Source organism: Protopterus annectens, chromosome 5.part0 (assembly GCF_019279795.1).
Source record: "Protopterus annectens isolate FY-2018-M chromosome 5.part0, PAN1.0, whole genome shotgun sequence".
Taxonomy (NCBI): domain Eukaryota; kingdom Metazoa; phylum Chordata; order Ceratodontiformes; family Protopteridae; genus Protopterus; species Protopterus annectens.
In genome coordinates, this window is record NC_056735.1 from 1,616,720,349 (window position 1) to 1,616,733,166 (window position 12,818).

At 42.9% G+C, this 12,818-nt stretch overlaps 1 protein-coding gene across 3 annotated transcripts in view; it reads left to right on the forward strand.

Moving 5' to 3' along the window:
• The window catches only part of TBC1D23 (TBC1 domain family member 23), a 1,834,851-nt gene that overhangs the window by 1,628,989 nt on the left and 193,044 nt on the right, over positions 1 to 12,818 (forward strand). The gene's annotated exons all lie outside the window — the stretch shown is intronic.

Consider the following 12,818-nt stretch of genomic DNA (forward strand, 5'->3'; position numbering starts at 1 on the left):
TGTATATATATATATATATATATATATATATATATGTATGTATAGATATAGATATGTCTATTTAGTGTTGCCTCTTTGCGCATTAAGTGTGTGTTAAACTTTTTCTATTTCTTGTTAGTTGTGATAGAGTTGTGGGTACAAATATTGTCTGAAGGGAAAGAAAAACCTACCAAGTCTGGCTTCAAGAAATGTCCAGACTGTGGACAAAAGATGTCAGTCACTGATGAGCATGTTCAGTGTGTATATTGTTTGGGAGCGGTGCACCTACAAGAATCTTGCAGCATTTGCCATTCTTTTTCATCCAGGGTATTGTTAGAAAGGAAGAGAAAATTGGTAGATCCAGGCTTGCTAAAGAACCCCTTTTCTGAAACATTGAGTGACCAGGATGGTGCCAGCAAGTCCTCAAAGTTTTCAAAATCCTCAGCAGATTCTAAGGGATCTAAGAAGGCTAAAATAATGGAGGATTCAGGGCCATCAGTTCCACTGGCCTTGGAACAGAGTGTCCCTTCCTGTCGGAGCAGGCTCACAGCCTTGGAGCCGGTCTCTGAGACTCCATCATCTCCTCTGCTTCAGTCGGCACCGACTGTGCATTCATCGAAGTCTTCTGTCAGCAGATCTGGATATGGTCCGGTTGGTGCAGAAGCTCTTACGGGCACCAGGCCTTGCCAAATTGTTGTCGGCTCCGACACTTCTGTCGGAGCCGAAGACCATCCCCCAGACTTGACTGCTCCTCCTCCAAGCCGTACTGGACCCTTGGAGCTGGAGGAGGCCGATCTGATGTTTGTTGATCCTTTGGAGCCGAGACCTGCTCTGGTATCTTCGGTTCCATTTGCTCGGAAGTCCTTGGTGCTGACCGGGGACTCTCGGAGCCGACACTCTCCTGTCGGGTCCGGTGAAAATAGTCATACCGACTTGTCAGTGCCGACTCTTCCTCTCGAGGCTTCTGCTTGGATGAGCTTGGCTCCTACCTCGGGCTCGGAGTCCATGGCTTCGGTGCGGGAGGATCAGACTATTCCTTTGGGTCCGTCTACTCTTTCGCATCGAAGCTTTGGTGCTTTCAAAGCTATGAGGAGAGTCATGTCTCCAAGGACATCTTCAGCACCAGGCCCGGCTTCCTCCTCCCCTCAAGTGCTTGTGTCTGCTTCTGTTTCCATCGGCCAACCCAAGCGTAGAGACCCTGAGCCTCAGGTAGCCCCACAGGGCGCTCCTTGCTCTTTCGAGACCACTCCAGAGGCGCCCGCTGAGGAGGTTTCCAGGAAGAGGTTGCGTAAGAGGAGACACTTGGTCTCCCCACAGGAGTCTTTGACATCTGACACTGACTTGGATGAGTCAGAAAGGTCCTCTCGATTCCCCCTCTGAGGATATCTCCTTTGCGGAGATACTGGAGATCCTTAGGCAGAGGGGTGATTGGCAGTCCAAAAGCCCTACCGAGGATGAGTCAGTGCTTCTGAAGGCTTTCAGGTCTCAACCTTACACCTCTTGGATGTTTCCACCTTATGTCGAGCTCATGGATCTGATCTCTCGTAGGGTGTGGGAGTCGCCGGAGTCCATGGAACCTGTCCTTCAGAGGCCAAATAAGTTCATCTCTGCCCCCGTGGATAAACCTTTTTTACTAAGGGAGTGCCTGTTGATGCCATGGTGGTGGTAGCGGCCACCAAGAAGGAAATGTCTGAAACTTCCTCATCTATCCATCCTCCTAACAGAGATTCTAGGATCATGGATAGATATGGGAAACGTATGTTTAGTTCAGCGACTTTTTCTCTTCGATCACTGAACTATCTAATCCACTTCACCAGACTCCAAAGAGGTCTCCTGAAAGAGCTAGGAGATGCTCTCCAGGGTATGGTAGCTGCAGGGGTCTCCGACAAAGTTACCAACCAGCTTGCTTCTCTAAACACGATTGTGAACTTGTCCATGCGTTTCATATCTTACGCAGCTGATGGGTTGAGTAGGGCTGCAAGTTCAGGCATTGCTCTGCGTAGACATGCCTGGATGCGTCTCTGTTCCTTCATGGAGCTCTTCAAGTCTTCATTTATCAACACCCCATTTAATGGCTCATCCTTGTTTGGGTCGAAGGTCAAGGAAACTTTGACTAGGTGTGAGCAGGAAGGAAAGACTCTGTCTGCCATTGGAGTCCACTTTTCTACCCCTACTCAGCCTTATCCTAAGCAGCCACTTGGTCTAAGCCTCATACTTTTGTCACTCATTACAAAGTGGATAAGGCCTCCAGGGACAGGGCTTCTTTTGGTTCTATGGTCCTGAAAAATGTACTCCCGTGAGCCACCCATGATTGCGGGTGCTAGGGACGCTACCCATCAGTGAGGATAAATGGCGAGATTTAACAACTTCACATAAAGAAATTATTTACTTACCATAACGTTCCATGTGGGTTTATCTCGCCTTCATTCTCACAGCCCTCCCTCCATCCCCCACCTGGCTGACATTTGACTCAGAGGCTGGAATCATCCTGGTTGTTCAATTCTTATTATTCTTTTTCCTTTTTGGGAGAGTGGACATCATCCAGGGATATAGTACACGCAGCAAACAAGATCTGAGGTAATTCCCGCAGTGCATCATGGGATAAGGGGCTTGGTCTCGAGCTATTGCTAAACCTTGAGTTGTGCTATTGGCCGTGTCGGAGCCAAGGATCGGCTCCGAACCCATCAATGAGAATAAAGGTGAGATAAACAACTCACATGGAACGTTATGGTAAGTACATAACTTTTTTTTACAAGCTCTTGGGTCATTGTCAGCCGCCATTCTTTTAGTTTCTTTAGCCAGATTCTTTATGTGAATCCTTCAGTGGATACTGGTGGTTAAGTTGTCTGTTTTTTTTACCAGCCTCTATCTTTACCCATAAAACTCATTCCAATTTGCAAACATCATGTTCGCTTGTGGACCCGTTTAGACGACTTCCATCTGGGCAGACCAGTCTCTCTTTTTCCTCCCATAGCCACAGTGACCACTGATGCTTCCCAACTGGGGTGGGGGGGTATTTCATGGGAAAGATGATCCAAGGCATGTGGCCCCCCCTCAGAGACCGAGTTTAATATCAGTGTCTTAGAGATGAGAGAAGTCGTCCTAATTTTGCAAGCATTTCAGGACATCCTCCCTCCATGGACTATTGCAGTCCATATGGACAACATGTCTGTAGTCTGGTACATCAGCAAAAAAGGAAGAACCCATTCCTGCCTGTTGAGCAGAGAGGCCTTGAGGGTCTGGGAATGGGCGATCTGTTCTGACCGCTTTCTTATTGTAATACACATACCGAGGAACACCAGTATACTGGCAGACAGACTCAGCAGATCCATCCTGATTCCTCACAAGTGGTCCCTCAATCAAACAGTAGTGAATATGATCTTCAGCAACTGGAGCCAGCCTTGCTGCAACCTTTTTGCCTCTTCCCTGTACAATGAGTGCAGCAAGTACTTCGCTCTGATCCTCCCTTTGGGGGAGTCACTTTGATGCTTTGATTCATGATTGCCCCCTCCCCCAATCTCCTCTATGCTAACCCCCCTTCCCTTAATCTCAAAGTTTCTACAGAAAACAAGCAGGCTGAAGAGCTCAGTCATCCTCATTGCCCCCTTTTGGCCTCAACAGGTATGGTTCACCTTCCTCTGTTCTCACTTGAAATGTCCTCTGTTGATACTGGAGCCCCACTCAGGATCTCTTATCTCATCCATCAGAAAGTCAACATCCCAATCTCCATGCCCTCAAACTGACAGCATGGTTTTTCCACTTCCAGTAATAATAAGATGCTCCAGGCTCACTTATCCAGTTTGTGACATTATCTTGGCCTCTCAGAAGGCCTCCACCAAGAAGGTCTACAGAAGCAAATGGAAAAGATTTTCTATTTGGGCATCCAATCATAATATTGATCCTTTTTTTGATGCCCACTTCGCCCATTCTTCTTTTTCTAACTAATCTTTTTAAGGAAGGGGCTGGCTTCTCTACCATTCAACTTCAGTTGACAGTCATATCAAACTTCCACACCATGAAGGAATCATTTTCTCTTGTATCTTCCAGATTATGCAAGGCTTTCATAAAGGGAATCTTCCACCTTAGACCTCCAGTAAAGGATCCCTCACCTCCTTGGTATTTGACAGTGGGTCTTCAAGGTTTAACTCAGAAACCTTGTGAACCAGCGGACAAATGTGATATGAAATTTATTTCTTGGAAGACAATATTCTTAGTAGCCATCACTTCAACAAAAAGAATTTCTGAGCTTTAGGACTTGTCAGCTAGGCCTTTTAATATTATTTTCCATAAGGACAGGGTGTGTCTTCGAATCAGCTCTTCCTTTCTGCCTAAAGTGGCTACTGAGACCAATGTTGTATAAAGGTATGACTGCTTATGTAGTAAGTGATGGTTTAATAAAGATGTTTCTTGTTTAAAAAAAAAAAGCAGGAATTGAGGAATTGATTAATTTATATAATGTTGCTTAGGTTATATAATATATAGCAGTACATGTGAAGTAAAGTTTGTTAATTATAGTATTGTGATTACTTTTATATGAATGTAAATTTGCCTGTGTCACAAATGATAATTCAGTAAAGGTGTTTGGAAAAAAAATATTAACCAGTCCATTGAATTATTAGTCTTCTTCCCCAACTTTACCAATAAAGGATAATATATGCTGCATTTGCTTGATGTTCACAGGCAATTACATGTTTATCTTCACGGGACAAAAACAGGTAGTCTGATCAGTTTTTGTGTCCTTTTCTCTTAATCGTTTAAGTCAAGCAGTTTCCAAAATTACTCTAGCCAAATGGATCACTGATTGTATTTCGCTGATTTTAGTCTCAAAAAGTTGTAAAGTTGCCATATCCTCCTAGAGCTCACTCCACTATATCTATGGCTACTTTGTATGCTTTTTCATAAAGAACTTCCATTGACGATATCTGTACTGCAACCACTTGGTCAAAGACTCATACTTTTGTTACACATTACAAATTAGATATTGTGTCTAGAAGTAGAGCTTTATTTGGTTCCACAGTGCTCTGGCATGTCCTTCCTTGAGGGCCTCTTGAGAGTTACATAGATGGGTCTCTGACCCATTTGTGAGGAAGAATGAAAAGGACAACATCAGATTTTGTGTCTGCCAATGTGTTCATAGAGGGTAGGAATGTGTGCCCCCTTGCTTGTTGATGTACCACATTACTGTGGTATTGTCCGTCTTTACTATTAGTTATCCTGGGTGTAAGAGGTCCTTGAAAGCTATTAGGGAATTCTGTACTGCTAGCATTTCCTTTTGATTGATATGCAGATGCCTTTGATCTGTAGTAAATTTGCCCTGAATGCACTGCCCTGCCATGTGTGCTCCCCAGGCATAGTCCGATGCATCTGTTGTCATAGTTTGCCTGGCTGTGGGTAATGTGAAAGGCTGACCCTTGTTGAGGTGACATGCCTGTGCCCACCATAGAAACTCCTGTTGAAGGCAGGGAATGAGTGGTATCATTGTTTCCAAACTGTGACTGTGCTGAGTCCATACACCTTTCAGGTGCCATTGTAATTTCCTCATATGCAGTTTTGCAAATGGTATTAGTAGAATGCAAGATGCCATGAATCCCAAGGCCTGCAGAATTTTTCTTGCAGGGAGTTGGGTCTTTGTTGCCATTATTTTGAAGTATTGAGTCAGCTGTAATTGTTTGTCTGGCATGAGATAAGCCATCTGGGCCGTTGTATTCAAGCTGGCACCCAGGAATATTATGTTTTGTGAGGCCACTAGTTTTGATTTCTTTTCATTTACTGTGTACCCTAGGCAACTTAGAAGGTGTTTGACAAATGCCAGATGTTTTAAAATAATGTCCTTGCTTTCTACTTGAATAAGGCAGTCGTCCAAGTAAGGATATATTTGTATTCCTCTTTGTCTGCAAAATGCAGTTACTGGTGTCGGGCATTTTGTGAAGACTCTGGGCGCAGTAGATAAGCCAAAGGGCAGTGCAGAGAATTGGCAGTGCATTGAGCCAGCTATGAATCTGAGGTATCTTCTGCAAGTTTGTCTGATTGGGACATGCAGGTATGCCTCTTTGAGGTCCAAAGTTACAAGCCAAGCCTTCTTGCGCTGCATGGGAAGAAGCTGCTGCAGAGTCAACATTTTGAACTTTGAAACGTCCAGAAAAGTGTTTAGAATAGACAGGACCAGTATTGATCTCCAGGCTTTGTCCTTTCTGGGTACCAAGACAAATCTTGAGTAAAATCCTTGTCCTTGCTCTTGCTGTTGTACTCCCTGAATAGCCCTCATGTCCATGAGGGATGAAACTTGCTTTTGTGCCTCTGCCCATGGATTGTGTGGCAGGTCTGGCATACCTTTTGTCTTTGGAAGGGTGTGAAAGTGGAACCTGTAGCCCTGAGACACTATATTCAAGACCCATTTGTCCTGGGTGATCATGTGCCACGTTTGTGAAAAAAGTGCTAGTTTTCCCCCTAAGGGTGCTGCCAAAGGATAAGTGCTTGGCATTGGCAGAGGAAAGTCATTGGGACTGTTTCCTATATGGCTGTGATTTGTCTTCTCCGCTTTTGGAGGTAGAAGCACCCCATTGTTTAGGCCTGTATGAGCTTTGGGGCTGGGATCTGCCTCTAGGACGTCTGTATCTGCCTCTTTGTGGCCTGTCTGACACTGGAAAGGACCAATTCTTAGAAGGCCAGTTCCTGCTAAATCTGGGTGGCTGTACCTGTAGGAAATCCTTAAATGTCACATAGATTTCGGTTTATCCTCCCATTTTCTTCAACACCTCTTCTGCCTTAACACCAAACAAAGTATCATGCTGTAATGGCACATCCAATAATTTTGCTTTAACATGATCATGCAGATTTTATTCCTTTAACCAAGCATGCCTTCTAATGACAGAACCCGTAACAGTGGCCCTGCAAGAGGCCTCCAGTGAATCAAAACCACATTGCAAAGTATGCTTTCCCACTTGTTCAGCTGCATGCAATAAATCCTGCATTTCCTTGTTATCAGAACATTCAGAATTTGTCAACAATTTCTGTTTTAGCAGTGACATTAAGTGTTGCTGATATTTAAGCATGTGAAACTGACAATTTAAAGCCCTTACAGCCAAGGTAGCAGAAGTGTAAACTTTTTCCCCCATCTGTCCAGTGCCCTAGATTCCCTATCAGAGGGGACAGGGTTTTTTGCAGTGAAAGCCTTGACCCGTTTGGGACCCTGAGAAATAGTTTCTGGGTCAGCAGCAGGGTTTTTATATAGAAATTTATGAGAGTCTGGAACCCTGTAGTATCTGTCTCGCTTAACAGGTGCAGGGGGTAGAGAGTCAGGAGACAGGCCGGACTCTGAAAATACATCATCTACAATGTCTAGAACAGGGGGAATAACAAGAGGTCTGTGCTGAGGTAGTAAAAGAAAGTCTCTGAGCCTTTTCTTAGATTCTGAGTAATCTTGGCTCTCCCAGTGAAAATGCTCCCTCATGGTATGCAGGGTTTCCCCAAAAGAATAATCCTCAGGAGGAGAGGCTGAAGGAAAAGATTCTTCAGCATCAGAATCCTCATAGGGAGGAAGGGAGCATCCCTGTTCAGAAGAGGAGTCAGAGGAAATGGAAACCTGATTAGAAGAGTCATTCTGTCTCTTGCCTAGGCCTCTTATCAGGAGGGGGATGGGAACCCCTGATCAAAGTAATTAGGTCTTCGGCCATTTTAAGCATCTGTTTTTAGGCATGGAAGTCTGTCCAGGAGAATGCTGTACTTGTTTCTTTGTCTTTAGAGCTGCTTTAGTCTTTGCCTTTGAAGCTGAGGTTGGCTTGACATATAACTGTGTAGGTTTGAAAACACCCTCAGAAGCCAATGCCTGCTCAGCGGCTCCGGACCCATCTGAGGGAATAGTTTCCGAGTGTCCAATACCTTGAGTATCCAGAGGCCTAGTCAGCTCCACGTGGGAGTCGGAAGCGGCCTGTGGCTCTAAAGTAGCGGGCGTCAGGGGCTGTGAAAGCGCCTCACTGAGAACCGGCGACTGGCTGAGAAGAAGCCTCATTGTCAGTTTTGGACCTTGGATGCTTGTCCTTTTCTTTTTCCTTCTGCTTTTTATAAACTCCGGTCGTCGGCTGTTCCGATGGCATTATATAATTAAATCTTCGGCCAAAGTAATGAAAGGCAAAATCGTACCAACGCTTAATAGTGCGTTGGTTGAATCTAGCACAAAACCGACAGCTAACAACGTCATGGTCAGGGCCTAGGCAAGGAATACAGTAAGAATGAAAATCCTTATGAGTTATTTGCTTCCCACAAGAAATACAATTGTTAACTTTTTCTGACATCAGTCTGGTGCAAGAAAAAAGTTTCCCCAACGGGGTACTTAGCTTTAATGAAGACTTCAGATCTGAAATTCGATTTTGAAAATCTCAGGAGTCTGCTAACCGGCACTTGCGAACTGCTTTTGCTTCGGGCACCGCGTGGCAAGAAAGACTGAAGAAAATGGCGTCAGCTGCATCTTTTATACCCCTGGCGCACTGACGTCAGGGAAGAGGTGACAGCAACCGACACTGGACCAGGACTTTGGAATTCAGGCCGACTGCGGGTAGCCTACCAGCAGGATAACCCAAGTGTAATGACTGCAACAGTGAAACACGATGAACATCAGCAATCTTTCTAAACTCACGCATATTATCCATGTAGTCCCTTATTTTCTCTTTACCACTCTGCAGTTGCACCTCTTCTTGTTCTGTGAGATTCCCCCTATTCTGTAATACTTTAACCTTTGTCAGTACTTCTAAATAATTCTAGTCAATTCTTAACATCTCTTTTTCTTTTCTTTCTACCTTATTTTTACACTCTACTTATATTTTATCCCATTCACTAGCTATATTTTCCAAAGAAGTTTCTCTCTTCCCTAATAACTCATGAATAATTTCCACTGCTCATTCCTTAACTTCATTTATGTTTAAGAGATAGTTGGGGAACTGCCAGTGTCTCATTTTTATTCATTACCCTGCATTTTTATTTTACTTATTATTGGAGCGTAATCTGAAATACTTACTGGATGGGTATCAAAACTTTCAATTAAATGCATATGTTCCTGTGAAATATAATTTCTGTCTCGACCAGTCCAGTTTTTGTACCTTGGACAAGAATATGTAAATTCTCTCAGAGCTCCTACTACTGAATTCACATCTTCCATACCAAATATTTTCATAAGTTTCTTCAGAAATCCACTGTCTTTTGCTACATTTTTCCTTCTAAGCCCCCGATGCATCCTCACTGTTGCAAATTAAATTCCAGTCCCCACCAATAAGTAATATTCCCTGCTGAAAACTGATTTCTCCAAGAATTTTCTGAAGCTCCACTGTAGCAGTTTTAGGTGGAATATAAATACGTACCAATATAATCCTCCTCCCCTGCCAGTAGCCCCTTACTACTAAAAATCTACCACTATTATTATCCTTTTTCCTTTTCTATCACTACTGGAGTTCCTCTAGCTACTCCCCTTTTCCTTTTTCCTAGATATTCCACTAACCGCCATCCTGAAATCTTTTCTTCATCAAATTCTCATGCTCATTTATTTCCAAATGTGTCTACTGTAGCATAGCTACTTGCACTCTGAATTTCTTAATAGAGTTCACTACTTTTTCTTTTTTGTATATACCCATGAGACCATTCATATTCAAAGATAACACAGAAAGTGTTGCCATTATGATAAGATATTATTCCCACCTGTTATATATAACTGGCGGGAATAAACTGTCTAGTTTCAATTACATACATATTCTAATATCTGGCAGATTGATTCTTTATACAGTTGTTTCTTGTCATATCCATTTGAATCTATTTTCCTTCTCACAAGACATTTTGTTTTACTGAAAGCCCTCAAAGAACACACCCAGGAACACCCTATAATATATTAACTTAATACAAAAACTTTGGCTATGACCCTCCAGGAAGAATATTCTGAAGACAGCTGGATACAGCAGCTTAAATCTCACATCTGGTTCTTGACATTCTCTGATTGCTGGAATAAATTTATTCCTATTCTGCTTCATGTACAGTGAGTAATCATTTTCCACAAGCACTCTACAGTCTCCAACTTTAAGTACTTTGTCCTTCTGCAACAGTTTTGTCAGAATCAACTCTTTCTGCTAGCAGAATTACATCTTTACTATTAGAGATCATAGCTGCTTTCTCACTGCCAGGTTTGGAGCATACACAAGATTTGTCCTTTCAATTAACATATCCTGCTGTGGAATACCAATCCAGTTGCTTATTTCTGCTTTCATAAAATTAATACAGTCTGTTTCTTCCAGTTTCTCTGGTACAGCAGAACATTTGAAGTTATTTACTTACTATAACTTGGTATCTGTGTTGTCCATTTTCAATCTTTCTCACAAATGGGTCGAGAATTTGACTTGGCCACATCTACCACACTTTGGATCTGAAACTTGTGCTCCTCCCTCTACCCATAATGCCTCATTTCATCCCCAACTCCTCAAATCAAGTTTTCCTGCCTGACCCCTACAGTATCATTAAGACAGAACAGACGTGCAGAAAGAAGGAAGCTTAAACCAGGAACATGAGGGTTCCTATATCATCCAAATATCCTTCTATGAGTGACAGGGCTGGGCAATATCGTTGCCAGGACCTATATGATAGATTCATCAATAGGGGCTACAGTTCGGGTTATGTAACCATGGCCAAGAACTATGCATCGGGTCTTACTAGACAGGATTTGTTGACACATAAAAATAAACCACTGTCTTCGAACACATTACGTTTCACTACCACTTTTGGTAGGAACACTAATAGGTTCATAGATATTGTTAGGGACAATTGGACTATATTAAAGGCTGATGCTGCACTAAACACTTTGATCCCCACTTTTTGTTCATTTTCTTTCAGAAAAGGAAAAAACTTAGGGGGTCACTTTAATCATTATAAGCATCTTTCTGATTCCATGTTACCCCAGCTATATCAAACTACTATATTGGGTGATAAACTCACTGGCTGTATCCCTTGCGGCCATTGTAACAATTGCAAATATATTTTGAAAACAAAAGAATTCACCAGCAAAAATAGTAGTATTGTTTATGACATCAAGTTTTTTGCTAACTGTAATACGGACTGGGTTATTTATATGGCATGCTGCAGCTGTCAATCTTTTTATATTGGCCAGACATCCCGACCATTTAAGCTACGTATTTCAGAGCATTTGAGTGGCATTAGATGTAAAAGAATAACTAATGCATTATACAAACACACACTTAAACATCAGACAGCCAAATTTCACTTTATTATTATTGATAAACTTATTGGTGATCGCACTCACAAATCTGGATGACATAATAGACTTAATACAAAAGAAAAGAAACGGATAACCAAACTTGGTGCTCTTTTCAATCCAGGGCTTAATGAATATTTATGATGAATATTAATATGTATTAATGTCAGCCAATCATGTTCACTTTTTTATTTACTTTTCATTATTTAAGACTTCTTGTGTCTCTATTTGCTTTTTATAACACTGAAGAAGGCCAGGTTAATTCCAGGCCGAAACCAGTCTGTTTGATGCAATCTTATCATTATTAAAAATAATATTATTACTCACAGCAAACTTGTTGCTGGCTATTTTTTACTACTTTGTTACTGTATCTAGACAACTGTTTCATCACCGCTTCCACCAGGCATCTTCTGCTTCAAGTAACAGAATTCATTCTGCATTTATTCGTGCACCTTGGCATTGCAGTCAATCAAGCAAAATCTCAGCTAAGCCCCTGTCAAGGTCTAGAATTCATAGGAGCTCATCTGAATACCATCTCTTGTGTAGCCCCCCTTCCACAGCACAGATTACAGAAGATAAAATCCCAAGTACATCCTATTCTGCGCAGAAAAAACTACCAGCGCTGCTAGTCCATCAGGAGTTGGGTTCCATGGCAGCAACCATCACTCTGGTCCCACTAGCGAGATTCCACGTGTGGCTATTACAATGGCTTCTAGCATCACAATGGTCTATTCTAACCCATCCAATGACCGACCCAATACTTAGCACCAGTCATTGCAAAAAAGACCTATCCTGATGGATGGAATCCAAAGAAATCCTTTTAGGCTGCCCATTTGTCCCTTCTTGACCCAAGGCCATAGTGACCACGGATGCCTCCCAGATGGGGTGGGGAGCATTATCTGGGAAGAACATTCCAAGGCACTTGGTCCCCATTGGAGGCCAGTCTGCATATCAGTGTCCTGGAGTTGAGGGCAGTACTATTAGCATTGCAAACCTTTCAATCTGGCATCCCTGTAGGAACGATTACTATTCAATCAGACAACATGTCCGTAGTCTATTACATCAACAAACAGGGCGGAACCAATTCCTACCCCCTGTATCTAGAAGCCCTCAGAATGTGGCAATGGGAAATTTCCTCCAACCACTTTCTAATAGGAATGGACATGCCGGGGAGTTCAGATGTGACAGAGGACAAACTGAGCAGATGCATTCTACTACCTCATGAGTGGTCTCTCAATCCCGAAATAGCGAGGAAGATTTTTTTGTCATTGAGGCCAGCCTTGCTGCAGCCTTTTTGCATAACCCCAAAACAACAAGTGCAGAAACTACTTTGCCCTAATCCTCCCTCAGGGGGAGTCACCAAAAGACACTGTTCTCCTCTATGCCCCCCCCCCTTCCTTCTTATTCCTCTCTTTCTCAAGAAAGCAGACAGGTTGAGAAGCAAAGTGATCCTCATTGCACCCTGTTGGCCTCAAACAAATTTGGTTCCCCTTCCTCTGACCTTATCTAGTTCATCATCCATGGATTCTGGACTCAGTTCCAGACCTCCTGTCCCCCCCTCAGGGACTGGTGCACAGCTTGGTTCCTCCAATACCTT